The sequence below is a fragment of the Triticum urartu genome, unplaced genomic scaffold (assembly GCF_003073215.2).
Source record: "Triticum urartu cultivar G1812 unplaced genomic scaffold, Tu2.1 TuUngrouped_contig_3917, whole genome shotgun sequence".
NCBI classification, from domain to species: Eukaryota; Viridiplantae; Streptophyta; class Magnoliopsida; order Poales; family Poaceae; genus Triticum; species Triticum urartu.
This window is the reverse complement of record NW_024114470.1, coordinates 1-23,064: the sequence shown is the minus strand read 5'-3', so window position 1 is coordinate 23,064 and position 23,064 is coordinate 1. Positions and strand designations below refer to the sequence as shown.

The following is a 23,064-nucleotide window of genomic DNA, read 5'->3' as shown; positions in this document are numbered from 1 at the left end:
GAGGTAAAATTTGATGTCATCTTAGATTCTCATATATTTTGAAACTTCAAAATATTTTATAGCTTAAACCATCAATCCCATAGAAAAATCGTTTTCACAAAAACAAATCTGTTGTGATGAGACCTACGAAATTAGATCCCATGTTGATATGTTTTGACGACTTTTCTTCGTGTAAATAATTACCAGGCATGGGTTAAGTAAGTTATCAGCTCTGATATGTGTATATATTATCATGCTATTTACACATGAGTTGCCGTGGTACATTTTGAACAACTTTTTTGGGGCAAAGTTATCATCGTGTTTGTGCGTGAGTTACCACGCCTACGATCCATATGTTACCATGCTATCTACAGATAAGTTATCGAGGGTATGTTCTCAAAGAACTTTCTTCCCTAGGGTCAAAGTTATCACAGTGTTTATACGTGAGTTATCAAGTCTACAGCGCACATCCCCCCCCCCCCCTGGTCCAAGAATGTACCTTGTTTGTATATCAAAAAAGGGAGCTAGTTCGACTGGTGCTTGCCTTAGGAATAATTACTAGAGGTCATGGGTTCAATTCCTATTAAGAGTAGAATATATTTTTTTGCCTATTTCAATTAGGGCGTGACGTGATGAGTTGACTGGATAGAGCCATTGGTGATTTAAGAACATCTGCAGCCGGACCATACAAATTTGACCTCTTAGATGCCCGTGGAAGCGCCCGGCCAGTAGCTGGATGTGTCCGTTTTGAGTCCTTATTTGTCAGTCCGCGCAACCACACATCTCATTTTCTTCCTTATATGTTCGGTGACTTGCGTGTGATTGGTGGAGATGAAGAAAGAAAAAAAAATAAAGAGAAAAGGTGGTCCGGGTGAGGCCGCATCCAACGTGGCGGACTGACCAACGTGGCGGACTCGCCGCAGGCAGAAGACCCTTTGTGGCAGCCATGCAAAAGGGCGCAAGGACAACGAGGAGGAGAATGATCTTCACCATAGTCATATAGTGTTCGCGTCTCTCTTTTCGTGGGGAGATGTTTCTTTGTGAAGTGCGAGTATAATATATGCACATATCATTAGCATTATTTGTGGCATTGGAGACATCTCCGTGGCGTGCCGTCGCTGGATGGGTCTTCTGCCTGCGGCGAGTCATGCAGCACGTAGCTGTTGGCAGATCTTTGCATCGACGTGATGATCTGGGGCGGCGTCGAAATATCCGGGTCGCACAAGGAAGGCGCCACCGGATACGTTATCCTCGCCTCGCGGTTCGCCGTGGAATCCGTGGATGCCACGCGGCTCGCCGCGAGGAACCAGCTGAGCCAGAACACCTTGCTCTCTGGCCTGGTGAGGGACGCCTACGAGGGGTGCCTGAACATCAACCGCGTCGCCAACGAGATGCTGCCCAATTGCCGCTTCGCGGGGGTCGCCGACGAGTTCGCCCGTGGGGTGAAGAGCTTGGAGAGCTGCTGGATCCGGCTGATGCGGCCGCCTGTGAAGTCGACACCGTTGTACAACTTGGTCTGGGCCGACCGATACAAACTACTGCTAATTCACTTGCTTGATGGTAAACTACTAGGCATATGAGCGTATACGACGGACCTAGAGGCCGTACGTACACAAAAAGGAGCAATCAATAAAATATGCGGGGTTTGGCCACACCGTTACATAGCTAGTTTCTCAAGTACTATGATCTAAGAGCATCTCTAACCGATTCTTAATAATTTAGAAGAGTAAACCGTCGAGTATCTTGTAGGGGTGTATATTTTCTTCTTTGAAATGTGTAGTTTTTGACCGAACTCCTAAACTTAACTCTCTAAAACTCATATTTGCTTCATGCATTCCGTCAAACACTTGCTATGCGTCTCCACTGCGACGATGGTGACCATGTCGGGACGAGAAACACTGGCGAGGAGGACGCATCATCGTTGACACCATGATGTGCGGCCATGTTCCTGTTCTTCGTCGACGTTGGCTTCGTCCGCCCCGGAGGCAACAACACATAGATTGCCTCCTCTACCTCTACTACATCTCGAGCTCCATCCACCGCCCCTCGACCTCGATCTCATCGTCGTTTTGCTTCCCCGACCCTCACCCAACTCACCATCAACCACCCCAAGGTGACCCGTGTCTCTTCCTGCCTATCCGGCTCCATTTCTCGTCATTCGTGTGCCGGCCCGCTCAAATTCGTACATGCCTGCCATAGTCAGAGCTTCGTAACCGAAGTTGGACACACTGGCGCCTCATCCACTCTTGTACGTGTCCCATGCACACAATGTGGCACCCCTGCCCCCCCCCCCCCCCCCCCCCCCCCCCCCCCCCCCCCCCCCCCCCCCCCCCCGCGCAGGACGTGCAAGGCTTACACAACCCCTCGCTGCAGACGCCCGGGGCACGCGATGCCGTTCCAGCCAGCTGCTCGAGGGCTACCGGCGAGTGGCGGACCACAATGCGGTGCAGCGGCGGCAATCCGGGGTACGGTTGCGGCAACACGGACGGACTGGGAGGTGTGTGGGCGTCTCCGAAACAATTGTTTTACACTAGTTGGCCTGCTATTTAGTATATTTAGGGATCGAGAGGTAGCTGGAGTAAAAATTACCCCTCTCTCTAAAGCTTTTGTGGGATCGGTTAGGTGACGGTTAGAGGAGGAAAAGTGAATTTATCCTCCTCTAGTACCTTTTATGGGATCGGTTTGAGATACTCAAGTGTTAGTGGCAGATCAAGGTATAATGGACTACTTGAGCGCAACACGCACTTTGCCCCATCGTTCTTATGTAGAATTAATAATATTTTTCTGTCAAGGGTTATTATGGCAATTCATATTCCACGCATAGTGTGGAGGTGGTCGAGCAAACACAGTACCCCGCGGGCACTATAGGTCTGCCATGTAGGACCATACTTCCGCTTTTGGGAAGGTTTCGCTCTTTCTCTACTGGTTTTCTGTCTCTTTTATTATTTTATTTTTATTTCCTTTTCATGTTTCCTTTTATATTTTCCATTTTTTTCTTTTCCAGTTTTTAGTTCATGAATAATTTTAAAAGTTATGATGATTTTTGTAATTCAGGCCATACTTTAAATTCTTCTTCTCTCTTTTAAGCTCATATTTTTTTTTCAAATTTATGAACAATTTCATAAAATCATGAAGATTTTTTTATATCGTGACCATTTGTTAAATCCATGAACACTTTTTTTAAATCATGACCATTTATTAAGAATTGTGAACATTTTTAATTCATCGAATAGTTTTAGAACTTGAGGAGATTTTTTAATTCACGAATAAGTTTTATATATTCATGAACATTTTTTAAATTCGTGATTATTATCTAAATTCATGAATGCTATTAAAATTTGTGAACATTTTTAGAAATTCACAAAGTAAATAAATTATTTAATACTTTCTAAAAAGGATTTTAATAGAAAACCCAACCAAAATAAAAAAGTCAACTGAAAAGTCCACCAAGAAAAAAAAATGATAGTGCAATACAGACAAAGCGGTACAAGGGCCACGATGTCGTGTGTGATTACTTTACACGTGGAACAGGAGCTTTAGACTCTCGGTTATTACGGTTGATTTTTTTCAATTTAATTTTGTCTATGGTGGGTTGGACTTTAATTATGCTGGGTGTGGTGGTGTTTTCTTATATTGGTATCGAATTGGCTTGCTGTTCGAGACGGTTTTTGTTTTGAGAGGGAGATGGAATTGTTTGGTCTGTGGCTGTAGTATCGTTACACATTTTTGTCTTGGTGACGGTCAGTGGTGGTTACGTAAGCTTCTTTGTATCCCACAAAACCAATCGATCACATTCAAAAAACACATGCCGAGACTTAAGACAATATGAACACCATATATGGTCGTTGCAACAACATGAAAAGGGGCCCAAACAACCTAAACATGAAAAATATCCGCTTATAGGTGGGCCCACTAACGACCACAAATGCCCAATGCACCAAGAACCAACATTCCTAGTAATCTTAGAATTTTAGAATAATCTTTAGATCCACAAACATCATTTGACTCCACCATTAGATTTCACGAATGCACGACCCATGTATGTCGCAGGGTGCAATAACATAGCTATTTTGACCAAATAAAGTGGCACCTTGAATACAATGGCCGTTGTAGGCTTCTTGCCTATACAACCAAATAGTGGCGAGAAAACATGCATCAAACTAAAATTTGGCCAACATGAGAATGTTGTTCCCGTTCCCATAATGCCATGCAGGATCCACAACCCGACCAGATGTGGGAACCACTTTAAAAGACACTAAAGCTCTCGTAGGCCCCATTCCTAGAGAGCTTAATAATTGTGAAGATCTGTGCAGAAGATCAGGGTTGCTTCTTGTTGTTTTATGATTTATTTATTTAATCTTTCTATAGTTTTGTTTGCGAACTTTTTTTAACCAAGCTCCATGTGGTAGTGTTCCGTGGATCGGCTGCCCCTGGCGGCGGAGATAGTAGAGGAGGGGACTTAGAACTATCCCGAGCGACAGAGTGGAGGAAGACGAAGAGGGGACCTAGATGAAGATCAAGGACATATTCTTGCAAAAAGTAGATAACCAAAGCTATCCATTAAAAAAAGCAAAGACCACCAATAGGGAATTAAAACTAAAAATGCATGCACAAGAGCACACGCACAAGGTGTGGCCATACACACGGACCCTTCACGATATCACTCTTCTCCCTCTGGGTGCATTGTGTGGTGTCAAATGCCAGTCATCAGGAGTAAGCACCCTTGTTGTCTTGATGAAGTTAAGTCACCATCATCGCTTGGGTCACCCAGGCTGAATTATTAGTGCCAATTCTAGTGACTGGCAGAGTATGTTTTCAAGATATGCTATTGTGCCCACAAGATTTGACATTATTCAAATACATTCGACACGATTTATGTTCTTTCCAAGATTTACAATTGCACCCACAAAGTCGCTAGCGCAGTGGAGATCAAACCTCCGATTTGACATCATGTATGACCCCTCTAGTGGGAGATGACATGTCTATTGATTTTTTTGGTTGCGGCATCTGTGTTGATAAAGACATGAACTACGGATGCAGGACCATGCTACTGCCCCATCAATTTAACTAGATAAATCTGGAGCTACATGCATTGCAGAAACCACCCCACGTATGGGATGGTTTCCAATATTTTGTTGGGCCCTACCGTGGCTTCATCTTCGTCAAGTTTACGTCCATGTTGCTCGGTTTTAGTCACAACATACTCTCTCTGTGTGTGTGTGTGTGTGTGTGTGGGAGGACCACACCTTTTTACAAAAGAAGCTTGCTCCTCTGTAGGTGACATGGGACACAGAATTAAAACCTTTCATGTGCAATGCCTATTGCAAGAAAATGTCACTTGACTTTATCATACATCTTCTCAAAATCCACTTTAAAGATAATTTCATTGAGTTTTTTCGAATTAATTTCATGCATAGTTTCATCCACTTTAAACACAAAATATACATGTATTTTCTTCTATGAAACATAGCTTCGTGGTTGAACTTTTGCTTGTCCAAATAGGAAGGACCTCCTCTGCTAAAACTAAAAACGAGCCCATCCCGTGGTCATTGATACTTAGTGATTGGTTCTTAAGTACGTAGTTGGAAATTGCACGGATACATATCCTCTATGGGGCACGTAACACAAAACTACAAGTCCAGGATTTTTAACTAACACTTGCAACTCTATCAGTAACTTGTAATAAAATACATAATCTTTCCGACCACTTACTTAATATGAAATATGACATATGCATGTGCCATATTTCATTCACTATTTTTTTTGAGAAACCCACATTTCAGTCACTAGAGTGATGGCTTGGTTCAGTTCTAAGCGGGCCAACCCATGGCAAGTTGAGCCAAAAGATTGATTACCAGAGTTTATGCAGTTTTTATGTAAAAAAAATCTACTAGAGAAGGTTGCAAACATGTAACAAGGGATGATGACTGAGTGAGGAAGGATACGCCGACAAGGAAAAAGAAGGATCCTAGATTTCTAGATTTTATTTGCAAAAAACGGGTATTTGCCACCTACAAAATGGAACCGCGAAGATCATAAGAATTGACCAATGATTGGTTTAAGATCGTAAGACATTTTGGCAGTGTTTGTTTCTCCCCTTTGTTTGGTTGATGGCAATCAGAACGGCGATGGGTGGTCGTGGCACGGTCGTTGTCCTCGTTGGTGACTAGGCTCAGATCCGAATCTGGAGTCCTAGATCTTATCATAGTGGGCCCACCCTATGGTTGGGTCATCGTCCAGGGACTATCATCGAGGAATGAGGGAAGTACCAGGCCAAAGCTATGTGCTTTGGTGCCGATGATGATGACACCTATCGGTGTCGAATACCTCATAGGGTGCATCACGGTACTCTTCCCTTCTCTTGTCTCTGCTCCGGGTGGAAACCCTTGTCCATTGTGGCGGACCCGGTAACGACGACATATTTTTGCCGTAATCCTATTAGCTGAATCGTTGGTGAATATCTCCTCCGATTGCGGCGGCGATTCTTGGTTTGGTTTGGATCGTCGCTCGAAGCATTATTGGCTCCAGTGCATGTAGGATTGTTTGATTATTCAAATTTACAAGTGATTGCTCATAGGGTAGCTCGGTACTGCTCCACGGCCCAGAGCGATAGGCAGAAGGCCCTCTCCGATGGCAATTTGGTGGGGCTCGGCGGCACCGAAAATTCTAAACTTACGGACAAATTGATACGGGCTACCCTCTATGGACGAGGTGACCCCACCTGTAACCTCTCCTCTCCCCCCTTGATTTTAGTGGTGGGGCCTGACTAGTTCCCAATTAGCTTCCTGCATGTAACCCTGTAGATTGCAATCCGTAAAAGCGGTCCGTAAGTGTAGTAAAGCTCCGGCGGCACAGTCTATTGGTTTCATCTAGGAAGCGCTAGATCATTTCTCCTCGACAACTGAGGTCGCTTATAGTTGTGGTTCTGCACCTCCTGTACTTCTACTTGACAACAAGTTGTCAGCGTCCAGCTATGTGCTCCTGGTGCACACTGGATGATGCTTGGCCTCAATGCCTTCTATTGTTTGGCCATGTGGCTTTATCTATAGATGTGAACGAAAGGCTATTCTATATAGAGAAAAATGGAATCGAATGCAAGATTATCTCTCCTCCCCCTCAACAAAAAAAATATAGTCATGGTACCACAATACGCGTGTTGGCATACCATCACTGGACACCTCACTTACATGTTACTAGCGAAATACCGGTCCATTGATGTGGTGGCATGTGACCGATTGTCCTCGGCCATCACCGTCGTACTCGAAGGCACGGTCGGAGCCCTCCACCGTTAGCACTTGGTCGTCCTCAAGCGCTCGACCGTCAATCTCGTCCTCGAGCGCCTGTTGCTCTTACTCGCGATTGTTTCGACAACCATCAGCACATGGACTGCTGGAGTAATCAAAACACGTTACTAAAAGTTTGGTAAAAGCTAGTGTTGGCAGTGTTCTAATCTAGTATGGTTGATGTTCTTGTACGTGTCCAAGAAGTCCGGGAGCCCTACGTGTAACGAGTCCGGCTAGTAGCCGTGTCATAGTACACGTACTAGTAATAGTCCTAGTCTGTTTAGGTGTCCGGCTAGGTTAGTTAGTAAGGGTCGGTTGATGCTTATTATAGATAATATGCACAGCCCTGAGAAACATTGTAATGTGGAAGAAAAAAAGAGAGAAGATGGGCGCGGCACTTGCCCTTGGCTATTAGTTTTTCATGCGCACATTTATCGTGTGTTTTGAATGTAATCGATCCCATAGACAAATTTTCAACAATTGATATCTAGAGCAAGGTTCGAAGATTTGAAGCTGCGATTGCCCCGGGGTGGCGATCCGACTTGCGCCTCGGGGCGTGCAATACAGTCGCTGGTGTAGCGACAAGGAGTGGACGATATAGTCACTGGTGTAGCGATGAGGAGGAGCAGGCAATAGTCATCCGAGCGGCGATAAGAAGGCGGTGAGGGTGCCGTCGCAAGCAAGGTGGCGGGTGATTGTCATTTGGCAGAACGACCTTGAGGAGGGCAACAAGGCTGTCATCGACAAGGCATTGGTTATCGTTGATGGTTATGGAGGTGCCGAAGTTGCGACACGGAGAAAATCATAAAGATCATCATTTAAGGGTGCAAGGTGGAGATGACGAAGTTGCGAGCCATCATCAAGGTGTGCACATGAGTTATTGTAATGTGCGTCCAAGACCTCGGGTGTGTGAGTCATGTGCTGCAGTTGAGATGCGTCACTAGCAAAGGAGAATTGAGAACGAGTGCTGATGGAAAGAGGAAATTGTGCTTTGCGTTTCTGTTCGTAATCAAGAAGTTTCGGCGAGTTCATAGTTCATATACAGTGAAGTTGAGTTGCACGTATTTGGCGACTTGTGATGCGGTCGGACGGGGAAGTCATTTGGTAAGTTCTGTCACCAACGACAACAAGAGAGTCAATATGTGGCGGGTAAAGAGAAGTGTCTCCCCGTATGCAGTGGCGAATCTAAGGGGCAGGCTTTAACAGGCTTGAGCGTGCCTTCCAAAGTTGCAATTTTTCTCTATACATGTATGCATCGCCATGGATTTGAATGGAGAACTGGAGAAGGTCTGTTCGTTGTCCGCCGTAGCTGCCCTAGCACAGGAAACACAGGGCAGGGATGAACCGGTATGGGGCCTTGGCCCTTGGGCCTTAGTGGCTTAGTGGGCCTATTGTAATGCCCAGATAGACTGCTGCATTACCCCAGCACTAGTGACTGAACGAAAAAAATCCCTCTGTACGCTTTCTCTCGCTTCAGCAGTTGCAGCAGCAATCTCGTCTTCTCACGTCTATGTCCGTGCCGCCGCATGTCCGTGTCCGCGCACGTACGTGTTGAGCCAGCCGACGCCGGTTGCCGATGTATGCTGAAGAGAAAGTCGACTAGATCATAGGCTCAGAGCACAAGCGGCAAGAACTAGAAACCCCCCTTTTGGCCTTTTCTTTTTAGAATTTGCGTTGTGTTGATTGGCTCAATGATATGATGGTCTACTATGTGATCGTGAGCTATTTGCAAAAAATGGATACAAGTTGCTTATGCTACGGTTTCATGCTTTAGAAAAAAATCACGGATGCCATCTACCTCGACAACCTCGTGTTATTAGATTAACAACAATTTAGTGGTATACTACAATCTTATCGAAAGCTACAACCATTATCACATTTTGTGTTAAAGATTTTGATTTATCCATTCACATAGTCTAGGCCCCGCTTGGAATTTTGGGATGACAATGATAGATGCAAGCGCGGTTGTGCGGAAGACATGAGCCAATGTTAATACTTTCTCGCACTTGTGTACCGTTTGTTTTGTTGAGTAGACCTGCATTGTGCCTTACAAAATTTAGACCTTAGCTCAATTCTTGGCTCGGCCACGGGTCGTTAGGGGAAAAGTGAAAAGGAAGAAGAGGGCTTAGTTTGAGCCTACCCTCCATTTTTCTCCTAGATTCGTCACTGCCCGTATGCATGTAACCGATGGGAAGACGAAAGCCAACTTGAAGATGGACACGCACCAGTTAAAGTTGAGTTTCTGCATGAGGCTATGTATTTAATCTGTATGTAACACACTAAGATGTGACCGTGTGGCTAATAATCCGAGCAGTCATTGGTTTCAGTCTACAAGTCGGCATTAAAAAGAAAAGATGATGATGAAGTGGTGGCCATCATTGTAAGAAGAGAGATGCGGTCCGGTAAGTCGCGTCACTAGAGGCAACCGGCATGACAAGATAAACAGATGTGTCTCGTCGAGTAAAGAGTCAAGTGTTTGGATTAGAGGGTGGGTCTTGGAGTAATCCAAACACGTTACTAAAATTTTGGTAAAAGCTAGTGTTGGCAGTTTTCTAATGGGAAATGATTATGATCAGCCGGCCGATTCAGCCCAGGGGCGTCCGCCACCACTAGCATGTGACGCGTGTCCTCTATGGGCCGCTGCACCGCTCTACTCTTTCTTGCATCGCTCAGTTGAGTTGATTCTTCCTTATCCCATCCAGATCCCCTTTTATCTCCCTCCGTTATCTCTTTGTGCGTGGTCATGCGTGGACACCTCCCTGGCTGTCGGACGCGTCCACTACGACCACCGGCAGCGACAGGGCTGCAGTGGAGCGCCCGAGCTTGTCACAGTCCGACCGACCTCCTCCATGCAGTTTCCAACCATCACTGGCCAATGCGACGGCGACGATGCTGCGACATGCGTCGGCAAGGGTGGGCGGCGTTTATGCAGCATCATCTTCGTTGCAAAAAATTCAACAACATCAACTATGTTGCAAAAACGATGCACAAAAGAAAAAAAAATGTTGTAAAAGTTTTCTGCAACATGACCTCTGTTGCAAAAGTTTCTTCCGCTACAGTCCCTATGTTGCAAGAAGACGAAGAAGAAAAAAAAAATCTGCAATCTAACCTATGTTGTAAAAGTTTTCTGCAACATGACCTTTGTTGCAAAAGTTTCTTCCGCAACAATACCTATGTTGCAGAAAGACGAAGAAAAAATTCCGCAACCTGACCTATGTAGCAAAAGTTTTCTGCAACATGACCTTTGTTGCAAAGATTTTTGCGGCACAACCTTTGATACAAATGTTTCCGCAACATTACCTGTGTTGCAAAGATGAAGAACGCCACTCGGCCCTCGATGGACATAGGATCTGACGGTGCGCGACCCGACCGATCTTTTAAAAAGATCAGCCGGTGGACGCGTAGCAGCCCCCTTTTCTAATCTAGTAATATTACGAATCAAAAGTTGTACTAGTTTGCTACTAGTATGGTTGATGTTCTTGTGTGTGTCCAAGAAGTTCGGGAGCCCTACGTGTAACGAGTCCGGCTAGTAGCCGTGTCATAGTACACGTACTAGTAATATTCCTAGTCTGTTTAGGTGTCCGGCTAGGTTAGTTAGTAAGGGTTGGTTGATGCTTATTATATTATACTGTTTAAGAATTTGTCAGACTAGCACAAATGCCCGTGCGTTGCAACGGGAGGAAAAGAATAGGACAACCCTTCGACATAATGGGCATAGACATTGGCGTCTGATCCATGATGTCATCATCACATAAGCACTCGGTTGTACATCTCCACTCCTCGACGAGATCAGGCGGCATTGGTGTGGCTGCACACTACGACGAACGCTTGCGCAATATCTTTTCCAAAAGAAGTATCGAACACATTTACCCTAATACGCATGGCTGAAGGACCCTCTCCACCTTCCCGCGAAAAAAGGACCCTCTCCACCAGCCCACACTCTCAATTTCAAAACGGAATACCACATTGAAACTTATCCTTCATCTCACCCTTGCCAACAATGGCTTACGGATGTTAAATAACAACTCCGCTAAAATTATTTAGAGACATGTAACCCATCTCACATCATAATGATATTAGATGTAAAGAAACATCCTTCGAAAAATATTTTCTAGTTTATTATGTTGTTTAGAATTATTATTATTATTGAGTCTAAAATGAGCAAATTTGAATTAGCAAGTCGGAAGGAAATTGTACACTGTAATTTCAAGTCCAACAGTCCAACGTAGAAGGCTCCATCAAACATATATATAGTGTCTAAATAAATTACACACTGTAATTTCAAGTATAGATTAGACGGATCCATCAAATATACTGTACATTTATGGTCCGAATTGTTCTCCTTTTAAGACATCCATGAACATTCAGTTACAGAGTAGACATTTTAGTTCCATAATCCAATATCAATTGTCAATCATGAACCCTAAGAAACAGGATCAAGGAGTCAATACTGAACTTCAAAAGTGGAAGATGAAACTTTATGATACATACATGTAGCTGTGGGGAACCTGTGTACCTCTCCGTGGCGCACTGTAGCATCTTATGAGCCACCTAGCAGCCAACAAACCTGATTGAGCCGTCAAAAGTAGATCCCAGAAAAATCTCTAGCATCAACTGTAAATCAAATCTTTTTCCACAGAGTGTAGATGTCATAGCACCGCAACAGCACACGCTCCACAATGTTAGTAGCATAATCCTGTGCATCCATATTTTGTCAAGGCGGCGAGGCGCTCGTCCACGGCTAGCCGCGGCAGCCATTCCACATCGTCGCGGCCACCGGCAATCCCCGAGTGAACCACCGCACCGCCATCTTCGTTCCTGCGTCATGAATTGGTCCAGAACGCTGCCTACACGACGCACGCGTCTCTCTTCCCTGACCATGGCCGCCGGCTGCCGCCATCAAATTTGTCGCAGCCGTCACGTCCCGGCTTCGCTAACGCAATGAAGCGGTGCGGCCAATGCACGCAGAACGCAGGGCACGAACTGCATCTCTTCTCGCCCACGAGGCCGGCGAACAATGTTGAATAAATCTCAAGCCCTGTCACGTTTTCAGTTAGTTCAGTTAGCACTTCGGTTTTCCGTCAGGTTAGTCTCGAACGCTTTCTCTCTTTTAGCTAGATTAGCTCGCGGGTCTAACTGCCTGGAGCGATTCTCGCGCCTCATCGGTCTGCTTGTGGTTTGTCAGAGTGTTGTGGATCACGACGATGCAAAGTCAGGAGCCACAAAGCCCTTTCATGTTCGGTAAGGCTGAATAAATAGCAGAGAAATACTGACATAAAAGCTATTTAGTTTGTGCGGCGCAAAACAACTGTCTTTTCTCTTCCTCGAGCAATCTCTCATCCGCATGTGTTCATTCCAAGTGCACCTCGGTTGCTGACAAACACCTCAGTGAACATGCACACGTTGGTGTTCTCCGTCTTGTTCCCCAGGAACTCAAAGTTGATCTCATCATGGTCGTTCCCACATACGATGTATGAATTTACAATCAATTGATGCACATACAGTTAGTATTGCAGTACAAGCTGATTAGTAATCTGATGAAATTGGAAGCGACGATGTACGTACGTAGTATGTTGTGACGGTGCCGACTGGTGGCGGAGTTCCCCGCGAACCGGAATGAGACGCTACCATAGATGAACTGCCTCTTTGTCTAAAGCAAACAAACGGGGGTTTTGCTCTTTAAGACATGGCACGGCACAGACACGCAAGCACGCTAGGCACAGACGCAGGGCACGCTCGAAGGCGCAAGGGACACACGCAGCTCATGCACCCCAGCCATTGCTTGGTCCCTCGGTCCTGACCGAGCTTTCGCCTTGCCGGTCCGGTTCAGGGAAACATGCCCACTGGGCACTTCGAACCGAACCGGTCGCGGCCGGTGCAAACCTGTGCCGTGTCGTGCCCTGACCGGACCGTGTCCACCATGATGAGCCCGTCAAATTCGACACAACAAGTATAGATCCTTGATGATCAAGCACAGCTGGCGCTGCTCGTCGCAGAATGCATCTGCGCATAGTTATAGAGGATTGGTGAGTTGGCCTTGAGGTGACGATGATCCGCTCATAACAAGTGCTAATTATGTGTGTTCGTTGTTGATGGCCTTCTGCTTGTCCACACTCACGCCCAGCGACATTTCATCATCATCGTCATGCTGGATGCTAATCCTAGCACAGAGCATGTTCTCCACGTCCAGTCCCACCTGCATCTACGTCCTTGGCATTACCATCATCGACATCAATGACGGCGGCAGGTTCAGCCTTGCTCCCCGATGCCTCGATCCGATGGCCCTCATCCTGCTTCATGTGCATCTCTCCAGGTACGGCCGTGCCATGGCAGGTTGTGACGAGTCCATCTCCACGTACGGCCATGACTTGGCTAGTCTTGCGAACGATTACGGGCGCACTCGCCTTGGTTGCAGCGGACCTAAACCCGAGATCGCAATCGATCTCGAGCAAATCACAAAAGGCAGGATCGGAACGGTGTGGGTGGCCCGTTGGTTTTTCCGTTTCTATAAATAAGGTATCTATTGCCTAGAAGTTTTCCTTTAATATGGTTTTGCCAGGGGTTATTGTGTGCCTACATGTCTAGTGCCGCTGGTTTCCAACTCCCTATAGGAATCGTAGAGTTGAGCCGGAAGACAAAACCACCAACCTCGAAATACAAACGACCAGCGATTGTTTTTTTTAAGGAAAAAAAAACTAAAACGTATAGATGAGATGGGCCAGAGTTGGTCCATCTAACCTAGCAGACTCGCCTCGCTCCAGCCCAACATCGACTACACTCGGAAACAATTGTCACCGGTGAACGAAACGGTTTTAATACCACCTCGCATATATGTTTTAAATTCAAATTGAAAGCATAAAATCACGGGAATAAGCGTATTATGATGGTGAACCCACGGAGTCAATCCGTACTTTATTATTAAGAAGAGATTATAATCAGTTAATGGGGCAATTAATCGCTACTCACAGGATAACCGAATCGAATAACACATACATATTCATTGTGTTAACTTGTCAGACCGATTATTTGACCAATTTGATCGGTCAATCAGTTGTTAGACCGATTAATCGCTGCCGACCCATTAACTTTTGGGCAAACATAGCCCAAAAAAATTCCCTGTAACCCCTCATACCCCCTTTCGCTCCTCAATAGCTAGAGATCGACCAAACAGTAGCATATTTTGATGAGCATGATATAATATATAAAAGAAACTAGATATATTTTGGTAATTCCTATTTAATCTACCAATTGATGGTCGACCGATTAATTCAGTTAATAGGCCGACTCACCGATTAATCACTACTCCCAAACCGGCCGAACAGCTACCAGTTACCGATTTCTTGAACAATAATTATATATATGCACAGTCCTGTGAGTAACGTTGCACGATTGGAGAAATAAAGAGAGAAAAGAGGGGCGTGACGTGTGTCCTTGACTATCAGCTTTTCATGCGTGTGTTTGTCGTGTATTTTAATGTAACCGATTCTGTGGAAAAAAATTCGACATGAACATCCCACAGAGCATGGTCATCACCCGTATTGACGAATGCTTGATTGCTCATGCCAGAAGCACGCCGTGATCGTTTTCTATGTTGGCAAGCACTGGTGGACCATGTCGCTGAAAGCTTTGCTTGCCTGCTGGCCGTCCATGCCCGCTAGCACCTTCAAATTGATTTGACGTGATTATCTCCGTGCCTAATTAATTAATTGCGTGACTAATTAACTGTCCATCTAGTTATCTAGTACAATTATTTTTCTATCTGTAGACCTAATTAACTGTTTGCCAAATTAATTAATTATCTATCTAATTGAAAAATCCCTACTATTAATTATCTGCATGCCTAATTAATTAATTGTATTATTAATGACTTGGTTTTCAAATTGATTTGGTGCAAAAATATTCATTATTTATACGGTCCTACTTAATTGTGCATGTAATTAACTTCTGACTAATTAGTGGCATTAATTTCCGAATTTATTAGGTTCTTGGTTTCCAAATTTAAAAAATTAATTCGATCTATAAGATCCTTTTGAAAGATTTTAAATGCACATCCTACAAATAGTGCAATGTTGTGCTTGCTAGCTCGGACAACAGAGCATATCTCTCCCTACGAAGAGAGGTGTGTGCTCTATGGCTATGGCGAAGATCATTCTCCTCTTGCTCGTCCTGGTACCCATTCGCATTCGCATGGCAGCCGCCCTGATGGATTGCCCCGACGTGCCGTCACTAGGCGCGGGGGCCGCCTGCCAGAAGGCGTGTGGCACGAAGCTCATGTATGACCTTTGCATCCGCATGATGCGCGAAGTCGATGTCGACATGTCCCCGTCGCACACGGAGAGAGCCACCGCATACGCGATCCTCGCAGCCCACTCCACTGCGATTTCCTTCGACAACACGACGATTGCCATGAGCGACCAGCTCAGCCAGAACTCCTCGCTCTCCAGCAAGCAGAGGGTTGCCTACGAAGGGTGCATGGACGACTACGCACCGGCGGACAGCTCCATCGACACCATCGAAGAAGAGACGCTCCCCAGCTGCCACTTCACGTTCGTCGCCGCCGAGTACACGCGTGTGATAACTAATGTAGAGAAGTGTAGGGACCGGCTGTTGTCGCCGACTCTGGTGAAGTCGCCGCTGTACCCCATGGTGTTGGCCGACCTGAACAAAGCAGTGGTAGCAAATATGCTTGGTAAACTGTTAGGCACATGAGTGTGTGCTAGATCAAGATGCAGTCCGTACACAAAAGAGCAAATAATAAGTGTACGCATTGCCGCATTGGGTACACCGCAACATAGTTTTACATGCATCATGTATTGTCCGGGGTGGATCTAGGATTTGGTGCCAGGTTAGGCTAATCTGTTAGTAAGTCTGAGACTACAACAGTGTCACATTTTTCTTTTTGAGGGCTTACAACAGTATCACATGTCAACAAAGAACACACACGGTTGCAAACCAACCCACACACACCCAGTAGCGCTGGGCTTCGCGGCCTTGGGCTTTCGAAGATAAGAGCTGCTCCTCCGAAGCAGCGGCGGCCCTTCGGCCCTGGCCCGGGCCAGTAGCGCTGGTTGACGTGTGGTTGGACTGGAAGTCAGCATGTAGACTCGTGGCAGCCGACTCAGCGTTGTACGTAGCCAGAGCCGTATCCAAGACGGTATGTGTGACACTTTTCATGTGCACGGATTATGTTGGAATATCTCTACTCCTAAGGAAGCAGTTGGTAGTCTCGCTTCCGGTTTTTTTAGTCTCACCTTCCATGGTTTATTTTGGTACCTCCTCCCACCTGTGACTAAGCCACCACAAACCAAAAAAACCTTCTCCTGAGACCCAAACCCGCATCCATCCACGTAAAAAAAAATAGACCTATGAAGGTTAACCAACGAAAAAAAACCTACGAAGGTTAACCAGCGATAAAAAAACCTAAACCTATCGCCCGCTCGCTCGCGCCCCTGTTGCTCCCTCCTCAATCCCGATCTGGATCGAGGGGACGAGGAGCTCCTGCCTCCCCGACGGCCGGCCTCCTCCTCGCCCCGCCGCTGCATCCGGCGCCGCGACGGCCTCTGGAGCCAGGGAAGCCATGACCTGAGCTCGGCCTCGAGGTCCCCGCCGCCGTCTCCTGCAGTTTCTGCCCCGCCGCCTCGCCGTCGCACCAACCTCAGCGCCGCGCCGCCGCCGGCTCTGGTCGCCTCCACCTCCGCTCCAGGCAACCCTCGGTCGCCGGCTCGCTGGAGCACGACGGCAGGCGATGGATGCCCTGGTTTTGTGCGACGGATGCAGTTCTCACGCGCAAGCTAGGGTTGGAGCCGCCAGCTCTTCATCCTGCCCGCCGGCGGCGACTCTTCCCGCCCCGCACTCCCGCCTCCCCGTTATCACAGGTATCTCCACCCCTTTCTCTTTCCCCCTCTTCTCTCCTCTCCCTTCTCCCTCCTCCATCTCTGTTCCCTTCCCCCGACTGGCCCGGACATGGAGAACAGCGACAGGGCCAGGTTTGCGGATGTGTTGCGGTAGTCCTTGACGGGGTGCTCGCCGGCGATGACCGTGGCCTAGCAGCAGGATAGCATAAGCTCTCCCTTGTTCTTTTGTGCTTGAATCAGATTTGGTGCTTCTCAATTTTACACATTTATTGATCTTGGTCTTCTTTTGTATGCAGGGTACATTTATGTTTCATGATCTGTTCTGCAGATTTTCAGAACACTAAGTGCATATCTTGCCTTGCAATGCTGCTGATTCGACAATCGTGAGTGCTCCTCTCCCCTTTCCCTCCCTGCTAAAATTCAGTTCCAAACACGATCTGACGGTTGATTCTTTGGTTCAGGAACTGGATTCAAACTGGACTTGCGACCAGAGCAACCCCAAGCAAGATGAACTCGATTGGAAGATGTCTACTAAACTCTGAAGGCAAGCACTCGGCCGACACTTTTGCTCTTGTAGAAGGCATGCCATTTGATTCATGCCAAGAAGCGTACGGACAATATAAGCTATTTGCTTTGGAGGATGGTTTTGGAATTCATCATGGAAAGCCGAGATGAGGGCATGCACGTTACCAGATGACGCACAAAATTGTGTGCTGGTGCTAGATCAGTTACATAGCGTCTTGCTTGAAATTGTAGTACAACTATATTCTTGTCGTTTCCCCAACCACTCCATGATGGTCTTGTGCTTGAATTTTTTCCATGCTTTGAAATTGCTTGGTATTTATATTGTAGCTAGCATTGTCATTGTCTTGTTTGGTTTTCGGTGTGCAGGTTAAGAGGGACAATGATAATTCTTCTTCGTGCAAAACAGAACGAAGGCGAGGATGCGTCTCCTCCATGCAAAGCAGGTTGGTATGTGAGCATATTCAGCAACGAGCAAAATCACCCTCTGTCTGCAATTTGTGAAGAGAAGAGGCAGTGGAACTCACACAGTGAGATCAATCCAGTTCTTATGATTTTCATCAAGAATCTCAAAGCACCTCATCAATTTTTGCCAACAGAAACCAATGAAAAAACAATTGGGGGCATCTCGAGATTGAAGATTGTGAAATTTACACAAGCGAGATATACAAAAAGTTTGAAGATGAGTTCTTCAAATCAATGTCCTTGGTTGTGTCTAGGTGCATCAGTGAAACTGGATGCGAAATTAAGTGTGCGCGTCCAGAATATTTTCAGGCATATGGGAATGTTGTGCAGACATTTTGTTGGTTTCAGACAATTGAAAGCAGTGCTACAGTCCAAATTTTGCCAAGAGAAAGGAGTTTAGGGAAGACGACAGAGGAGGAATATGATGTTGCCCCAACCCCAGGTACTACCTTTACACCCGTATCCACTTTTGGACAAAATCGGGATCTAGAGTTCATGAAGAGCGCAACTGAATTTAAAAAGGTCCGTGCGTATTCTTGGTACCTCGAGGATGAGAGCAAGCCACCCAAAAAATGGCCAGAAGGAAGCACCATATGTGCAGGTGTGTTCATGTGCGTTAGAAGGTGAGTTTGTGCTTCTAATTTCCTAAACATTCCTATTACAAACAGAAAACATCTATGGTTGGTGATAATAATTATTGGTGAACATTGTTATTGGTAAACCTGCATGCTGTCGATCTGCCTCTTCTTCCTGTTGCAACTATTGATGGCCATTGTTATTGCAATTTTATCCTAATTTATGTTCAGCTATTACCAGGTTCTTTGATTGAATCCTAATTCAAACTTCTAACATACGCAATACTTTTTGTGCAATTATAAGATGATGCATACTCTGACAGTGCTTTGGCCACATAAAAGGTAAATCCATCATTGTGGAGATGTCAAAGTTGTCACAAAGACAAGCATCTGAGCTTTCTTTTTGGAATGAAACAAAGATGCAGACTAACCGTATCATGTTTTTTTTGACATCAACCAATATCATGGGTTGGTTCAGGACTTCAGGTATATATCACCAGTATAACAATCGATTAACCATAGCAATTGTTACTTTTTTTATCTACTCTCAAATGCTTCTCTATTTTAAATACCTATTAAATGTTGTCACAATCACCCTATTTCCGCCGCACTGAGGGCTATGGCAGGAAGGAGCCCACCGTCGGCATCGCCCATGGCCGAGAAGACCGAGGACGCCGAGGACCCAGCGCCCTCAAGTACGATGGCATTCTTTCTGTTACGACTTATGGTGATGCCTGAGGAGTTTTGAGATCAATCTTGATCTTCATATGACCGTGACCGGGAGGCGAACCCGGTTGCGCTTAGAGACAATTGATTAATGGAGATCCTCCAGCCACCGAGCTCGGAAAGGAAACCTAGGCGAGAAATCCACGCTTGTCCATACCGCTTGCCGTTTAGGACGAGCAACTTCGTGAACTTCAACCCCATCATGTTGTAAGAACTAATAGTTTACAAATTAACTAAGTTTTTAGATTGGATATTCTTCCACATCTATGCATATTTTTTCTTACTGCGGTATATATCTAACACTAGAAAATGAGTTGTTGAAATATTTTTTTTACTAATAATCATTGGTCTATAGGACAAGGACTCGGCGGATGATTCCTCATTGACTTTCTACCAGCTGCGCCATGACTGCGTCCACAGCATCCCGACACCATGTTCAAGACCAAGTTCTAACCCACATATCCAATCTCCCTCCATGGATCTTGCCTCTCATTGACCAAGATCAACAATTACACTCAATTTCAGATTTACAAAAGAGATGGACCTAGAGCAAACAACCTGTGAGGCTTGGTTCGTGTACATCAACAACGTTGTATGATGGTGAAGTTTCTTCACTTCCCCTGACCAGACGCTGCATGCTCTGCTCACTGAAGGTGCCCGCTGTTTGTGTTTGGATGTTGTTGCTGCCGTATGTCAAGGTATGTAGCAGCAGCTTTTGTTTTCTGTTTCACACTAGCGAATGTCAGAATTTATCATGTGGGCAATTTTTTTTACTGTAGTATGAGTACAAGGTTCAAAGAAGTTCAGTCATTTAGTATCTCACAGATTGTCTAGGCTTTAAATTTAGGAGATGACTTGGAAGCTCAACATAGAAAATTATTTAGTCTAATGCAGATTACATATTAAACGCCTTTTCGAAGCAAGTATGGAAGAACATGTGGTGAGATCTCCATGAGAAAATTTAATATAACAGTTTCTTTGACTTGAAGGAATATTTGCAGATTTTTATCTATCGAAAGTTTGAGGGTATCATCTTTGCGAAATTGATGCTCTTGACGTCTATTAGTAATGGACACTTCTATCATTCTATATATCATTTTATGCACTTAACTGAGAAGGCTTTCTAATAGTTGAGGAGGCGCTCATGATTCTGAGCTTGGCTCTTCCTGACTAGCTCGTCACCAGGCTCACAACTGCGGAATCATAGGCGCGAAACGCTTCAAGGTGTCCGCCAAAGCCCGTGTCATTGAGCAGAAAGTTGCCTCGCTCAACCAAATTGCACCTGTCATTGATGCACGGCGAGGGCACTCGGAATATGGTGTTTCTCCGTTGCGAAGCATGCGATGTTGAGAGAAAAGAGGGAGACTGCACCGGAGGAAAGCGAAGCATGGTAGCAGGTATGAAGATGAGAGCATAATGTTCTCTTTTAGCAAAGGATCCATGTTTCTATTTTTTTTCATCCCATTGCAACGCACGGGGACCTTTGATTTGATTTAGTATTATCTTATACTGTAGATAGGGAAATATGGACACTAAATATCCATTTCTTAGGTGTCAACCTGGTACATTAGGCTGTATATAGTACATGGCAGAGTTCTTCCAGCTACTAATTCAGGTAATCTGATTCATATCTTAGGAACTTTTCTTTAGGCATAGTTAACTAACAGCAAGGACATTGCCATATATGAAGTATGAACAAAAAAAGGAGGTACAGTAATGATTTCACATATGCACTTTCCCTACAACCTATGTCGAGGGTACCTACTGTAATGATTTTGCATATGAACTTGCTAAAAATAGTACTACTACCTTGAGTTTGTCAAAGAATAATGCCACTAAATTGTCAGCCATTTAAGATCTATCATCTTTTTCCCCACTAGGGCGCTTCCTTAAAATTTATTACTTTAGAGACATGGGGATCCTCAAGTTAACACACTTGATTCTTACTGCTGCTTATGCATCCCTGAACTTCAGTTAAATTTATGATTATCTGGATATTTCCTATACTTTATCAAGTGTAGGGTTCTTAAAATAAGGACAGACATTTGTTTCACCTTTTGTAGTTCATCATAATAGCATATGATTTTAGAAAATGGCAAATTGCCAAGTACAATTCTGAAGCGGAGAGTTACTTATGTATTTTTTTATTCATAAATGACATGATCAAGGAGTCAGGTGTGAAAATGCTTTATAAATCAGGTGAGCCAACATGCTGAAATTTTGTGGCAATTAGTGTGGGAAAGAACTATGTACTCTTGTTTCAAGTAGACTTCATCGCCTTATTGTTAGAGTCAGCTTCACCCCTCCCATTGTTATATTCTTGACATGAATATTAGTGCCCCCCCCCACCATTTATGTTGTTGAAAATGACAATCGCTTGATCTTTGAATCATGCAGTTGCCTATCTACAAATCATAATTGTGGCCAAATAAAACATACTGATATATCCAAATCTAGGTCGAAGCTATGCTATAGACTAGGTGGTAATAATGGCCATCATTTATATGTTTGGAAACTACTAATAATCCACTTGATCATCTCAAGTAACAAACCACTGACTAATTAGCCATGCATCAAGAAAAGCAGAAGTTGTTCATCTCAATAAAAATAATCCAAATTACCATATTTATTTATTAAAAAATGGTTATATACTAACCCCAAGCCATTTCCAACAAAGAAAATATCATTGCATTTTTTTTCTATTGGTACTTTGGATAAGTGTGGGTGGACTTGATAATTGACACGAGGAAGCTGCTAAAAGCAAGGAATCTAATCAACAACAAGGATCTTCTAACGGTTTCCTTCTGGTTTATCTGGTGGGAGTGTTGAAATATTTTCATGAGGAAAAAAATATGATCCCCTTGCTCACTCATCGATGAGCATGAGGACGGTACGTAGTTGCAAACTCCATTGCCCTGGAGGATCATGCACCGACGCCAAGTTCGTAAATGGACTTTATCTACGTTCGGCAGTGTGTAGCTCAACAAGAACACTTCGTTTCACACTGATGGAGGCAACGGGGCCTATGGGCTATTCTTCGTGACTCATTTGGGGGCTTCGTTGCGAAAAGTGCCTGCAACTACCGGGCTTCACTGCTCTAGATATTTGAAATTTTTTAAAAACACACTTAGGTTGCTAGAAAAATCTTAAATCAAATACGTGAATACATACACACATTCTTAAGGCCCGGTAAAAACCTGAAAAAAATACGTTGTATTTAGATATGAAAAAGATATAATTCTGACAGGAATGACTCCCCTTTTGTCCTATATACTACTAGAAATTTGTTTTTTTCTATAGCCAAAAACAAAACGAGATAACTACCACAGCTGCCACGGGTATTTGGAATGTGTATATGTATCCCTGGAAAAAAATTCACATTTTTTTTGAAACTTCAAAACACAAATTTCAAAATGATTAAATATAGAGAGCACTGGAGCTCGGGTGTTGCAACACGTTGATTCATGCAGGTACAAGCGGTCAAGGTTGGACATTCCACCGATGGAAGCTGAAGCATTAATGATGGGCCTGAAGTTAGCAGAAAATTGGACGTCCACTCCCATGCGATGGAGAGATTCAATGAAAAATATTCAAGGCGTGAAGAACCAGTCGGAGTATCGCACTTTAGAGGCAGTTGTCACTTATGATTGCCGGAATTTG

At 44.8% G+C, this 23,064-nt stretch overlaps 1 long non-coding RNA gene across 17 annotated transcripts; it reads left to right on the top strand.

The window, feature by feature from the left end:
* Positions 1-16,624: 16,624 nt before the first annotated feature.
* LOC125527449 lies at positions 16,625-23,053 on the top strand. 17 transcript variants are annotated; one of them, XR_007292114.1, is made up of 6 exons: positions 16,625-17,137; positions 17,413-17,499; positions 17,578-18,545; positions 18,653-18,726; positions 19,021-19,611; positions 19,760-21,039. It is a non-coding gene; the product is annotated as an uncharacterized LOC125527449 (long non-coding RNA). The 17 variants fall into 17 exon arrangements; XR_007292112.1 differs by having other exon boundaries at positions 18,626-18,726; XR_007292113.1 differs by having other exon boundaries at positions 16,626-17,137; positions 17,578-19,020; positions 19,157-19,164; positions 19,305-19,611.
* The last annotated feature ends 11 nt before the right edge of the window (positions 23,054-23,064 follow it).